The sequence below is a fragment of the Aquila chrysaetos genome, chromosome Z (assembly GCF_900496995.4).
Source record: "Aquila chrysaetos chrysaetos chromosome Z, bAquChr1.4, whole genome shotgun sequence".
Lineage (NCBI taxonomy): Eukaryota > Metazoa > Chordata > Aves > Accipitriformes > Accipitridae > Aquila > Aquila chrysaetos.
Genome location: NC_044030.1, coordinates 46,107,045 through 46,119,640, shown reverse-complemented (window position 1 = coordinate 46,119,640; position 12,596 = coordinate 46,107,045).

Below are 12,596 nucleotides of genomic sequence, written 5' to 3'. Positions count from 1 at the left end.
ATTTTAAATGGTCTAGAAAGGCAATTTCATTAAAAGAACTCCTAATCTATTGAACAAGTACCTAATGTGCCAAAGGAAATGAATAGATTAATTAAAGGTATTGCAACTACACATACAGAAAAGACACCGTAGCCAGCTATAATGGATAGAGAAAGCAATCTGACTTACAGTAGTATTTCACTGAATCTACCAAGAAACTTAGCCAAAATAATTATCATCCTAGAATCGAGCAACTTTGTGGCACCAACAAAATTACAATAAAATCTAGATTGTATCCCTTACTGACACAAGCAGTTGGTTTTTTGTAACTTGTCTTAGTTTTCTGCTAGATGTTAAGAGGACTGGAGTAAAAGTCTAGTACTAGCTTGGGTGAGCATGAAAGAAAAATGCTTCGCTGACAGTGCAGCAACAAGCTAATCTTGGTGCTGTGCTGAAGGCACTGCGTTTATGTTAGGAATAGCTAAAAATTAGAAACTTAATGATTACATCAACCTTCAACCATTAATTCTGAATACAGTGGTGTTCCAATACAAGAAAACTGCTGGTTTACTCTGATCACTTTCAGGTTCCCTCTCAGGGAAGAAGGCAACACACAGACCTGTACCAGGATTGAACTTGGAAGCTGGATAGAGGATAGAGCAGTTAAAATTGAAGCCGTGATAGTGGGTTCAGCTGCAGTGCTGCCCAGGGCACTCAGAGTACCTGCTTTTTCCAGTCCCTGCTGCATGCACCCAGCCTACACCAGCCCTCACACTGTGACCTTATCATCCTTTGGGAAGCTAGGAAGGAAACTGATTTGCATTCTGCCTACCAAATAACCTTTTTCTGTGTTTTAAAGCTGGTTCGGTTTCTCAGTCCAGCTCACCAGTGCTGGGAAGGAATGGGTAGCCAGTGAAACCATTGCTGAAGTAACATGTATGCTGTTCAAAATCCCCCAACTTGTCTTTTAATTTTCCATAGCAGAATTTTCCAAAAATGCTCAGTGCATCAGAGGCAATGCTCTAGTTCAGTCCCCACTTGCACATAAGCATTTTGAGTGGCCATAGTAATAATAACAATTTGCTTGGTTTACAGATAATATTTGTGGTAACAAAGTATCTTGTATCACCAAGAGTCACCAGGCTGAAAGCCTTTAGGCTCAAAAGCTGATTTGATCCTGGAAATCTAATACTTCCACTTCTACCTCCTTCCTGCCTTAGCTTTGGTTTGACAGGAAGCATGTGTTTGGCGCTCTCGCTGCTTCCTATCTACCAGAACAGACAATGACAGGAAACCTTCAAGATGAACACTGCAGGTATAATTAAGGTCGCCAGCCAGGTCACTGTTACTTGGCACATTTTCAAGTGGCCTGACAATTAAAAATTGACAGGGTTTATAACATGAATGTATTAGAAGATAAAAATGAAAGAGACCATCTGCTCTAACATAGTTGTACTGTGCTGATAAGGAGGACATAATCCCTCCCTCCAGATTCAGTGCTATTGCTAGCTCTGAATGGCTGTGGCAGTCAGTAAAAATAATAAATGTGATTTAATTTAAGTTCTCTTGCAATATTTCACTGTTTTATTTACAGCTTCTTTTACCCTTGAAAAATTCAGTGGTGGATTTTTTTAGTCACTTATAAAATATATAAAAGAGCTAACATTATAGTGAATACCTCTCCAGTCAATTAAAACATGGGAAATGATGTTATGTAAAATGGCTTCCCAATCCCAGTTAGCAATACCATTCATCCTCAGCTTAACATTTTAATAATCTAGTAGACTAGTTTCTACAGTTTTCAAATTATCTTCTTTCCAATAGATCAGTTTCCTTAATTGTGCTTTTAATGACCTAGAGTGTAGTGTGGTAAATTAATAGTAACGTGCTGTTGACAGGCAAGGAGCCTTCCAGGTGCCTTAGACACCAGACATAAAAGGCAATACCCTTTAGGTTATGTTCTTTATTCGAAATCAAGTCACCCAACTTTTTCCAGATATTCTTACTCAGTTTTCAAGAATCTACTCTAATCTGGTTTATCAAGTTATTTTCCTCATATGTATCCTGAGTTTTTCTATTTTTTAAGTGAAATGAGTCAGTTTTTTAGTCTTGTAATACAAGTAACAGTTTGGGGTTTTTTCTTCTTTTTGTTTTGTTTTTTTTTTTTTCTTTTCTGGGTCAGCCACTAAATTCACACAGATCCTTTGTGTTTTCATTATGGTCTTCCTTATTTGCCTTGCCTTACGTTACACTGTCTTCAGACAGGGAAATATTTTGCTCAGTGCCCTCATTTAAATTCTGTGACTCTGAAACTGAGCTTTGCTGTTGCACTCTTACACATGGTTGGGTTCTTCTAGGATCTGCCAGTATTTGTTTTAGTTTGTCTGTCTTCTGTAGCTATAATAGAGGTTGACAAGAAAAAGTTAAGAACACAACCAAATCCTTGAAGTCAATCCAACTTACTTAAAAATATGTTGTTTTCCCCATAAAACATAAGTTGTGTAGAAAATAAGATGATAGAGAAAAAGATTCAGCTAAGAAAAACATGTCAGGATGGGCCCTAAGCAGATGTCACCTGTTAAAATCCATGTTGTATACTCCAAGACAGGGTGCTGGAACTTCTTCTGACTGATACTGGTCTAACTATACTTTTAAAAAATAATTTGCTCTGGATTTGGGAACCTAGGCCTACTGGGAGATGTAGTCACATACAAGTAATGATATTTTATTCTGTACCATGAAATCATATCAATCTTACCTATCTTTATAGTTTTTTATTTTTCAGGGACTTGATCCCACCTTCATTCTCTCATTTAAACAAGTAGTATTTCAGAAATCCTTTAGCAGAAAATGTTTAGTTACTGAAGTCTCCACTAACTTTAATGAAATTAGTTTGTCTACATCAAAACCCTTTATGTCTCTTCCTTTCAACCAACTTGCTTTGCTACACATGGCGGTGGGGAACAGAAATGGTCATATGGCTTCAAAGTATATTTTACTAACTGGTGTGTGATACAGAAGGTGAAAGTTGTGGCTTAGCATCAACAGTTATGGGTGAGTTGTTAGTATATTTTGGCACCAGCTGTGTGAATTGCATTAGTGATGTCGGAAAGAGGGATTTCCCAGTGTTGATGTGAAATGAGTTTAGTATGGAAAACATACTGGAAGAGTGCACAGCACCTGTCTGTAGGTAATACTTGTAATCCCGTTTAATAGCAGACCGATGTTAATTAAGCATATTGCCTGCACCAGGCAGTTAAACCTTAATTACTCTATTGAACCACTAGATTATTAGGATGATGTTGTAATACCTCCTCTACAAGCGGGAGTTGAAATGCTGTCATACTTAATTTTGAGTTAATCCCAGCTAATTTTTCTGCCTTTTCAAGTTTAAGGCAGATAGGTCCTCCTGCAAAAATCAGCAAACCTGTTGTTAACAACACATCAACTCTTGCTGGCCAGGCCAGGTGCCCTTCTGCCTGCATGGGGGTCTTGACCCCAAATAAGCCCAGTGGGTTTATTTATTCTGGACCAAGCAGTGCTGTTTTAGCTACCTGCTTGGCATGTCTGTGCTGGGCATGCAGAGCAAGGAGATGCTCTTAAGAAATAACATATCACACACTTGTAAGCCTTGCATCCTGACGCATTCAATTCCGATTGCTACAGGGGGCCCAAAGAGCAGAGGCGATTTGCGTTCTTACTTTGGGGCAAAAGCATTTATTCTTTTTTCTGTGCATGTGGCACCACAGCACTGAGCAGCTTGTGAGATACGTAAATCCTTAAGAACAATCAGACAGTAATGAAACTTAAAAGAGTTCAGAAAAAACAAATATCCAGACTACACAACTCATGTACCTCTTCTTAAAGAATTTCTGCTACAAGGTAAAATACATGCACCACACACACTTTTCCTCTCTTCCTCTCTCCCTCCTCACTAACTTTATTTTGAATTGCTACTACGCCAGGAAACTCAGCAAACAGGATGTTTGGTAACTGAGATAATGCCCCCACTCCCATGCCTGTTCACTAGGGCAACTGCCCTCTGGAGAGCTCTTGTTTTCTTCAAATGACCGAAACCAGAAGGGCCAGAGAGAAACTTCTTTTTGTTTTCACGGGAACAAGTCAAAGCATTTTGCCTTTGCTGCTTTTTAATCTTTTCTGCCTGCTTACCTCCTGCCATTGAGGACACAGAGAAAAAGAAGGTCTCTTCCTCAGTATCTCCAGTCTCATGGGCTTTCTCCTTACTTAGCAAACAAGACTTTTCCCACCCTTGCCTCCTTGGTTCACAGTCTCCTGCCTCCTTTTCTCCTCTTGCCATAATCTGCTGGGAAGAGAGAGCACATCTGAAAGAAATGCCAACAGACCTTGCCAAACATTACTTCAGGTGGTCAAGGTACAAGGAGAAGTGAAGTTTCAGTAAAAGTATTTTCAGATGGGGTTACAGACCCTACTCGGGGCAAGAGTACTTAACTGCTTTGGTCCTGAAGGCTGTCTTCCCCACCGTCAGCTTCCCATCCCCTACCTCCCAGGGATATCTATTCTGAAAATACGGTACAAATCCCCTTTAACTATATATATAGGCTGGAGAATCCTTTGGTGGATTATCTGTCCAGCTTTATTCTGCAGTCTATGCTGAATTTGAAAATCTTTCTAAAATGATTATATGTTCACATACACAGGGAAAATAAATGACTTTTCTCTCCGTAGATGAAATTTTTCTAGGTACCTCCTAATCAGTAAAATTTGCAAACACACACTTTTTTCCTTTTTGAATTACAATTGAAAATAAGAACTACTACATACATCACATTTACAATTTTGCTACATTTACTTAAGTGTAATAGTGTAAAATGGACTGACATTCAGGATAAAATAGAAATTTGAGTCATGAATGTAGGTTAAATTCCATCATTTAGAAATAGTTTTCACTATTTTAACACAATACTTTAAACATATTTCTTAGGTTCTATAGGACTTTTCATAAAAAGCAATCAAACAGAAATGTTTTAAATTGAGTACAGTCACTTCTGCACTGTTGTATAACTGAGAGGCATACTCATTTATTTGTTAATTTAGGGGAAGGATGACCAGAATAATTTCTTCCATATTTCAGCATAGCTCTAGGCTTCAATACCTCTGTGGAAGGGGAGAAACTGGTGAAGAGAAAGTGGGACCTAGAGAATGGATTAGAATCATAGAATCACAGAATCATTTAGGTTGGAAAAGACCTTCAAGATCAGAGTCCAACCTTCATCCATGCCCACTAAACCATGTTCTGGAGTACCTTGTCTACATGCTTTTTTAATACCTCCAGGGATGGTGACTCAACCACTTTCCTGGGCAGGCTATTCCCGTGTCTGACAACCCTCTCAGTAAAGAAATTTTTCCTAATATCCAACCTAAATCTCCCTTGGTGCAACTTGAGGCCATTTCCTCTCGCCCTATCTCCAGCCACCTGACAGAAGAGACCAACACCCACCTCACTACAACCCCCCTTCAGGCAGTTGTAGAGAGCGATAAGGTCTCCCCTCAGCCTCCTTTTCTCCAGGCTAAAGAACCCCAGTTCCCTCAGCTGCTCCTCATCAGACTTGTGCTCCAGGCCCCTCACCAGCTTCGTTGCCCTTCTCTGGACACGCTCCAGCACCTCAATGTCTTTCCTGTAGTGAGGGGCCCAAAACTGAACACAGCACTCGAGGTGCAGCCTCACCAGTGCTGAGTACAGGGGGACAATCACTTCCCTCGTCCTGCTGGCCACACTAGTTCTGATACAGGCCAGGGTGCTACTGGCCTTCCTGGCCACCTGGGCACACTGCTGGCTCCTATTCAACCAGCTGTCGACCAATACCACCAGGTCTTTCTCTGCCGGGCAGCTTTCCAGCCACTCTTCCCCAAGCCTGTAGCACTGCATGGGGTGGTTGTGACACAAGTGCAGGACCCAGCACTTGGCGTTGTTGAACCTCATACAGTTGGCCTCGGTCCCTTGATCCAGCCTGCCCAGATCCTTCTGTAGAGCCTTCCTGCCCTTGAGCAGATCAACCCTCCCTCCCAACTTGGTGTTGTCTGCGAACTTGCTGAGGGTGCACTCAATCCCCTCGTCTGAATCATTGATAAAGATATTAAACAGAATGGGGCCCAACACCAAGCCTTGGGGAACACCACTTGTGACCTGCCGCCAACTGGATTTCACCCCATTCACCACAACCCTCTGGGCTCGTCCATCCAGCCAGTTTTTCACCCGCTGAAGAGTATACTTGTCCAAGCCATGAGACTCCGGCTTCTCAAGGTGTATGCCATGAGAGACAGTGTCAAAGGCCTTGCTGAAGTCAAGGTAGATAACATCCACAGCCTTTCCCTCATCCACTAGGCGGGTCACCTGGTCATAGAAGGAGATCAGGTTGGTCAAGCAGGACCTGCCTTTTGTAAACCCATGCTGACTGGGCCCAATCCCCTGCTTGTCCTGGACTTGCCATGTGAGTGCTTTCAAGACAAACCGTTGCATAATCTTCCCCGGTACTGAGGTCAGGCTGACAGGCCTGTAGTTCCCCGGATCCTCCCTCTGACCCATCTTATAAATGGGAGTCACACTGGCAAGCCTCCAGTCCTCTGGGACCTCCCCTGTTGACCAGGATTGCTGATAGATGATAGAGAGTGTCTTGGCAAGGACCTCTGCCAGTTCCCTCAGTACTCTTGGATGGATCCCATCTGGTCCCGTAGATTTGTGAGTGTCCAGATGGCGTAGTAGGTCACTAACTATTTCCTCTGGATTAAGGGGGGTATATTCTGCTCTTCATCCTCGCCTTCCAGCTCAGGGGGCAGAGTACCCCGAGGATAACTGGTCTCCCTATTAAAGATTGAGGTAAAGAAGGCATTAAGTACCTCAGCCTTTTCCTCATCTCTGGTGGCAATGTTCCCTTCTGTATCCATTAAAGGATAGATACTCTCCTTGGGATTCTTTTTACTGTTAACATATTTGTAAAAACATTTCTTGTTGTCCCTTACAGTAGTGGCCAGATTTAGTTCTAGCTGAGCTTTTGGCTTTCTAATTTCCTCTCTGTATGATCTAACAAGATCCCTGTACTCCTCCCAGGTTGCCCGCCCTTTCTTCCAGAGATGATAAACTCTCCTTTTTTTCTTGACTCCTAGCAAAAGCTCCCCATTCAGCCAGGCCGGTCGTTTTCCTTGGCGGTTCGACTTGCGGCACATGGGAATGGCCTGGTCCTGAGCCATTAAGATTTCCTTCTTAAAGAATGTCCATCCCTCCTGGACCCCTTTGCCCTTCAGGAGTGTCTCCCAAGGGACTGTCTCAACCAGTGCTTTGAAGAGGCCAAAGTTTGCCCTCCAGAAGTCCATAGCGGTGGTTTTGCTAACCAAAATCTTGTGTGTAAGATGTGACTTTATTTCTCAATTTGGTAGCTATTTCTTAGCTTAATTTTTTAGTAAATTCAGAATCTCAAACCCTCCTATGAATAATTGCTTTTGCATGGCTGCCATTTATTTGGCAGAGAATAATTTAAAAATCCAGGGTTTTCTTTTAAATGAAACTGTCAAGTTCAGTTTTCATCAGAATTCTTAAAATAAATACTCTGGGAAAGAGGAGTCATTCCTAAATGTCTCTGATCTATGTTTGTGGGGATGTAATCCCAAAACCCTCAAAGCCCACACAAGCTCAATATTTTTCAGGTCTAACTAAAACAGTATTGAACTACATACCACCAGGGTTTTGTGTATTTTTGAAGTCATATTTCTTTTACCTGTGAACATATCAAAATCTGCAGTCAATATAGGGGGCTTTCACCCTTCTTGACCTTTGAAGGTTGAATTTTTACTAGTAGCCTGAAGAACAGTCAGAAAATACTATATATGTTAAACTGGCAGCTCAGATGTGTAATTGGTGTACTTCAGTTAATTTGCATGAAACTATCAGAAATTTCCACCAACTAAGCAACTTTCTAGCATTAAAAATAGTCACATATGGAAATTTTTTAAATGAGAGGGAAGATAAATGACACAGACTGGAACAGTGTCTCAAAAAATTAAAAGTATATTAAGAGCAGAAAACACTGGAAAGTGACAGTCACTGTGGAACAGAACAACAATCAACATAAAATATTTCACGTAGCTCTGTCTGAGATACTATGGTTAGTGGCTCAGCACTAGCCAACAGTTGCTTTCAGCCAGTGGAAGTTAAACAGCATATTTGGACCAGCTGCTGGATGGAGGGCAGTGATTTAATGACAGAGGCTGAGGTACTTCATGGCTTTCAAGTGAGCCCTCAACCTACCCACGCCACTGAGACCAAGGGTGCTGAGGGAGCTATCCAACATCCTCTCAAGGCTGCTGTCCTTCAGTTCTGACAGGTCATGGGGACTGGAGGAGGTCCCCAGTGATCAAAGCAAAGCAAATGTTGCACCTGTCTTCAGAGAAGGGCAAATGGAACAATCTGGGGAAGTAGGGGCTGGTTGGCCTCATTTTCGGTTCCTGGGAAAATCATGGGTGGAGCAAGAAGAACTCCTGGGCATGTACGAGCACACGAGGCAGAAGACAGGGACTGGGAATAGTCAGCAAGAATTAACCAAGGCTAAATGATGCCTGACCCACTGGATGGTCATCTGTGATACAACATTTGGATTTGTGGATAAGAGAAGAGGAGTAGATGATGTTGGCCTGGATGTACATAAGCAAAGCTTCAACAGACACTGTGAGGAGAGGCAGCAAGAGCTGGACTGGAGAAAGGCTGCTTCAAGGTGCCCGCTCTACCTACGAGGAGGTTACCAGGATGGCTGTGGTGGCAATTAATGGAAAGAGGAGAGTTTCCAGGTAGAGAAAGCAGGGATGGGGAATTTCATGGCAAGATAACTAAGTACTGGGACAGGCTGCCTGGAGAGGCTGTGCCATCTCTGTCCTTGGCGGATTTCAAGCCCCGGCCACATAAAGCCCTGAGCAACCATGTCCGACCCCACAGCTGAGCCTGCCTTGGGCAGGGGGTTGGGCTGGAGACCTCCTGCAGTCCACACCAGTCCATGTGACCATTTTTCTATATTCCTCTAGCAGTTATACAGTTACAAAACCACTCCAAAGGAATGAGAGCTGAAGAAAAATATTTCCAGAGCCAGATAACCCCTTTCTTATGAACTGAATGTTTTAAATAATGTGTAATACCTGAGGCTTGCTGTAACTCATTTTCCCACATTGCACACATCCACTTTGTCACCCCCACAAATACCAGTCCCCACAAAGCCCTAACACACTGTTCCCTTTTTTCACCTGTTCTGTTATTTTTAACTTAGTATTCTTTTCACAAGAATAATGCCACATCTGTCTGGGATTAAATTTGGTCAGATGTTTGCTTACAATAATGACAAAATTACACCCTGAGGTGGGCAGGCTGCTTGCTACATGTAACGTAAAGGTATCTGCCCATTACTGGCAGTTGTATTTCAGAGGATCAATTAGCCCAGATGAAGCTGGGAATAGTGATTAAAAAAAAAAAAAAGCTGGGAAATAATGAAGACACTTAGCACTTTCTGCTACTGTTGTGACCACCACTTGGCTCTGCTCACATCCTCAAATGAAGTCACAAACTAATTCATTTGTGTGATACAAGAGTGGGATGGTAGGAGATGGTTCCCCACTTTTTCTTGGAGTGCAGTCAGAAGGAAAATCAGTCTGTGCTTGTACAAGTCCCTCTTCGGACACAAAGAGGAGTCAACACGATCAGGTCAATCTTCTCCTATGTGCTGTTCTGAGAAGGTATTTGGCTTTTTGGCCATTTGGCCACTTGTTCTAAAGGTAACTATAATGATGAACTGTAGGAAAGCAAATCTTTTGTGTGATTATTTTCATGGGTGCTCCCTCTTGCCTGTATGTCTGGACTTGTATGGTACTTTTAAAAACTACTGTAAAAAAGGCTAGATGCACATGTGTTTGTATAGCTTGTCATCTCTTCAGACAGGAGCAGGTACTTAGAATAGTTTAGAGTGACAAACCACCTTATGCAGGCCTTTGGTGAGAACTTGATACCTAATATGTGGTGTAACAATCCCATGCAAAAGCTTGGCTTAGATTTGGTACATCAGAATATACCAATGGAAGTATTATTCTTTATATATAGGCATTTGGGTTATAGTAGTATAAATGATTTTTGGCAGAAGGCAGTATTTGGTTATTGTTTGTTAAGTGCTACTCTCTATAATTGCTGGAAAAAAGAAGGAAAAATAGTTCCACCAAAATGATTTCACTTTCTGCCGAGTGCTCTGTGTCATTTGTTGGCAAAGGTAATGGAAGGAAAAATATCAGCAACAAAATGTGAACATCAACTGTTTTTTTTTACATTTACAGCACTGGCTCTAGTTTTTTTCCCCATATTTGGTATTGCCTAAACTGCAGTAAATGACTATAATACAATTTGTATTTCAAGCCTTGGCCAATTTTCAAAAAGAGCTGAAAGCACCTAGTGCGGGAACTTGGATAGCTATGTCCAAAATTACATCCCTGCCCCACTGCACCTGAAGTTACAGGCATCTTCTTTCCATCATACTCTGATCTTTTATGCTTTACCTAAACATATGAATCTACATGTCTCCTTCCACCTGGCCTGGCCCATGCTGCATAGCTTAGCACCTAGTTAATTCTTAAGTCTGCACAAAGACATATTGCTGTAGGCACTCAGAAAGCTTTCCTTCCTTTCCTCTCCCCTCTGTCTTAGAAGAATAGCACACCTTCTGTTTTTTAGAAGAATAGGAAATACATGTCTCTATCTACACAGGAATTTGGCCTCTTCTCTAAAGAAGTCACCAGCTCTACAGAGACAGGTGGGTTAAAGACAACCTTCCTCCATACTTGCCTTGGCCAGCCCCATCCAGCTGACAACTCCCTGTGCCGGTTGTTCATATTCTCTATGGAGCCTGGCACTTAAACCTGGAATAGGCAATCAGGCACGTACTTCCAACATCCCTCTGGAAAAACATTTTAAATACTGTCTGTAAATGCAGCCCAATGTGTACATCTTCACCGATGTTTGCAGATCTCTGTGCAGATACTGCATGCTATTCACACTTTGTAACTCCACAGGAGGAAGTATCACTCCTCTATTTGTCTGATGTCAGGTTTCTTGTGTCTTTGTCTGAGGTTACGGTACAAAGCAATCAATAACAGAGGCATACCACCAGACTGGGAGGGTGGCTCAGACTGATGGTAAGTCCCAAGAACTGACATGTGAAAAATGCCAGGCAGGAGAAGTCAGGAAAACACAACAAAGCAATACAAGTTACAGTAGCCTTGACTCTGCATAGTTTCAGAAAGAAAAGTTTATCAACCTCAAAATGCTTATGCAAATGAACCTCAGCTGGAGAAGTAAACCCCTCACTACCCTTCCTTTTAAATGTCTTGTCTATTACCAGATAGAAGATTCTCTGCCTTTATTTAAAAAATGGCAAGTAGAATAAAATGTCAGCCTGAGTGTTAAATGGCAATCTGCAGAGAAGGATTAGGCTGTTGGATAAAACACTGTCAAATAATATTTAAGTATATTTCAAGTGGCTGTTGGCATTTTTTTCTCACTGAATCAATTCCAGTGCTGCACTTCAACATGCAAATCCTGGCTTCAGAGCTGCTCAGCTCCCATTTGATCACGTTATTCCTGCCATAAGAAGTCCAGCTGCTGGGCAGATTTGAGGCTCCATGATGCAATTTCAGTGCTCTTATAATCTGCATTATAAGAGGGTCCACCCAGTACATTTTTTGTTAGACAAAGAACATTAGCAGAGGTTTAGAAAGCAAGTGACTTCTAGGCAAATTGAAATTGTCTACATTAACTTAGAGACAAAAAAAAAAGTCTTAAAAATGAGCTGTGAAAAGCAAAACCACTGATGAGACTCTGCTTAGCACAAGCACTTCCGTTTTTCACATAGTAGGCAGATGGTAAGAAGGGACAGAGCGTTCAGTGTTAGATGTGAAGAAGTGAAGCGGCTAGGGAAGCCCACGTAAACCTTGGGACACAGTAGTGTAGAAAAGAAAATGGCACAGATCCATTAACTTTTTCTGGAGTCCTGGCAGTGGACACATACTCAGTGGACACATACTGGGGGGGAAAAAGAATTAAAAAAAAAGAAAAAAAAAAGAAAGAAAAAAAAAAAAGATTAGCCACAGTATGGCTTTTACTGGAGTTAAATATTAACTTGCCCAGAGGAAATGAAAGGCAGCAAAATATCACAGGGTCATTGATTTCATTGTAACTTTATCCAAATGTCCCACTGTGGCAAGTACTGTGTAAACAAATAGGAAGACAGACCACCTTCTCCAAAGAACGCGTATCACAAAAATCACAGGGCAATGCACTAAAAGGCAAGTGAGACAAAGGATATATTTTGTTACACTGACAAAAATAGAATGAGAAAATAATGTGGCATAAAATAATTGGAACTAGAAAAATGGGAAAAAAACAGGAAAACAGGAAGGCTGATGAAAGAAGAGAGAGCAGAAGGGGAGGAGTAGAATAAACAGCAAAGGGTAATGATAGTAAAATGGCAGGAGATGGTGGAAGAAACCATTGTAATGAATTTTTGACATTTTAAAAAGTTGTCCATTCTGTCTGTTCATCTCTACCCATCCAGTCCACC